This window comes from Theropithecus gelada, chromosome X (assembly GCF_003255815.1).
Source record: "Theropithecus gelada isolate Dixy chromosome X, Tgel_1.0, whole genome shotgun sequence".
Taxonomy (NCBI): domain Eukaryota; kingdom Metazoa; phylum Chordata; class Mammalia; order Primates; family Cercopithecidae; genus Theropithecus; species Theropithecus gelada.
In genome coordinates this window covers 147,965-150,735 of record NC_037689.1, presented here as the reverse complement: position 1 = coordinate 150,735, position 2,771 = coordinate 147,965, and the positions used below count along the sequence as shown (strand labels likewise).

The 2,771-nt window shown below is 42.4% G+C and overlaps 1 pseudogene across 1 annotated transcript; it reads left to right on the top strand.

Moving 5' to 3' along the window:
- Positions 1 to 910: 910 nt before the first annotated feature.
- LOC112616569 lies at positions 911 to 2,239 on the top strand (annotated as a pseudogene). Its single transcript, XR_003117668.1, has one exon. The product of XR_003117668.1 is annotated as a heat shock protein HSP 90-beta pseudogene (transcript).
- Positions 2,240 to 2,771: the final 532 nt, after the last annotated feature.

The window sequence follows — 2,771 nt, the reverse complement described above, 5'->3', positions numbered from 1 at the left end:
AAGATCCTGTAACCAGGGTCCTTGAGCTGTCGATCAGCCCACTCCTACCCCGTGGAGTTTACTTTCATTTTCAATAAATCTCTGCTTTCATTGCTTCATTCTCTCCTTGCTTTCCTGTGTGTTTTGTCCAATTCTTTGTTCAAAACATCAAGAACTTGGACAACCTATAGTCAAGACACTCACCAATAACATGGAGAGACATGAAGCTGAGATGGAAGCTGGGGCCAGATGTGAAGGTAGGGGAAAGGTGAGTACTATCGCAAACAACGTTCAGCAAGGACCCTGCTGACAAGATAGCAGTTGCACATGGGCCTGAAAAGGGGAGCATCCCGAGACCAGCGGAGATTGTAAAGTTCCTTTTTGGCCCTCTCTCCTTAAAATCCTCTAGAATCATTTCTGTTTTTCAAGTGTCACCACCTCCCACGATTTTGTTGAGCTTTGTTTTCAGGAATTTCCATTAACAAAATAGTATCCTGAGTTGTTTTGTTTGTTTTTGTAGCACTCCAAATATAGAATTACGTTCTAATATTGGGTACATTCTTTCACATGAAACAGTGACTGCCTAGAAATGCTGATAGGCTTTCTGTCCCCCAAATAGCTGCCTAATCAAAAGCAATATTTATGGCAGTTTATATTTTTCCAAAGCCCTCCTCAGGCTTCTGTCTGAAACATCTAATGTTTTACATTCTGTCTCACTCATAGACACATTTACTTATGTAAAATCTTATTAGGGGTAGTCAGCATCAGTCAGAAAAATATACTCCAGGTATTTCACATAAAAAGGGAAAGAGATGCTAACAAAATCCTTAGAAGAGACGAGGAGGAAAGAACTAGAGAGAGCTCCCTCCAGCTCTCAGATTCTCCCCAGCTCTTGGAGGACCTGGAAGTTGAAAAAGTCACAGAATGGCTCTCGAGTCACTCTGGCACAGCGTTTGTGCTGCCTGTGTGTTGGACAACCAGCCCACCTTACTCCCTAATATGTGCAAGCCTTTTCTTTTCAATATGCCTGAGGAAGTGCACCATGGAGAGAAGGAAGTGGAGACTTTTGCCTTTCAGGCAGAAATTGCCCAACTCATGTCTCTCATCATCAATACCTTCTATTCCAACAAGGAGATTTTCCTTCAGGAGTTGACCTCTAATGCTTCTGATGCCTTGGACAAGATTCACTATGAGAGCCTGACAGACCCTTCCAAGTTGGACAGTGGGAAAGAGCTGAAAATTGACATCATCCCCAACACTCAGGAACGTACCCTGACTTTGGTAGACACAGGCATTGGCATGACCAAAGCTGATCTCACAAATAATTTGGGAACCATTGCCAAGTCTCATACCAAAGCATTCATGGAGGCTCTTTAGGCTGGTGCAGACATCTCCATGATTGGGCAATTTGGTGTTGGCTTTTATTCTGCTTACCTGGTAGCAGAGAAAGTGGTTGTGATCACAAAGCCCAATGATGATGGTATGCCTGGGAGTCTTCTGCTGGAGGTTCCTTCACTGTGCATGCTGACCATGGTGAACCCATTGGCAGGGGTACCAAAGTGACCCTCCACCTTAAAAAAGATCAGACAGAGTACTTAGAAGAGAGGCGGGTCAAAGAAGTAGTGAAGAAGCACTCTCAGTTGCTAGGCTGGGATACATCACCCTTTATCTGGAGAAGGAACGAGAGAAATTAGTGATGATAAGGCAGAGGAAGAGAAAGAGGATGATAAGGCAGCAAAATAAAGATGATGAAGAAAAGCCCAAGATCAAAGATGTGGGTTCAGATGAGGAGGATGACAGTGGTAAGGGTAAGAAGAAGAAAACTAAGAAGATCAAAGAGAAATACATTGATCAAGAAGAACTAAACAAGACCAAGCCTGTTTAGACCAGAAACCCTGAAGACATCACCCAAGAGGAGTATGGAGAATTCTACAAGAGCCTCACCAATGACTGAGAATACCACTTGGCAGTCAGGCACTTTTCTGTAGAAGGTCAGTTGGAATTCAGGGCACTGTTATTCATTCCTCATCGGGCTCCCTTGATCTTTTTGAGAACAAGAAGAAAAAGAACAACATCAAACTCTATGTCCATCGTGTGTTCATCAGGGACAGCTGTGATGAGTTGATACCAGAGTGTCTCAACTTTATCCGTGGTGTGGTTGACTCTGAGAATTTGCCCCTGAACATCTCCCAAGAAATGCTCCAGCAGAACAAAATCTTGAAAGTCATTCACAGAAACATTGTTAAGAAGTGCCTTGAAATCTCCTTAAGCTGATAAGCAACTTCAGCAAAGTCTCAGGATACAAAATTAATGTGCAAAAATCACAAGCATTCTTATACACCAGTAACAGACAAACAGAGAGCCAAATCATGAATGAACTTCCATTCACAATTGCTTCAAAGAAAATAAAATACCTAGGAATCCAACTTACAAGGGATGTAAAGGACCTCTTCAAGGAGAACTACAAACCACTGCTCAGTGAAATAAAAGAGGACACAAACAAATGGAAGAACATACCATGCTCATGGATAGGAAGAATCAATATCGTGAAAATGGCCATACTGCCCAAGGTTATTTATAGATTCAATGCCATCCCCATCAAGCTACCAATGAGTTTCTTCACAGAATTGGAAAAAACTGCTTTAAAGTTCATATGGAACCAAAAAAGAGCCCGCATCTCCAAGACAATCCTAAGTCAAAAGAACAAAGCTGGAGGCATCACGCTACCTGACTTCAAACTATACTACAAGGCTACAGTAACCAAAACAGCATGGTACTGGTACCAAAACAGA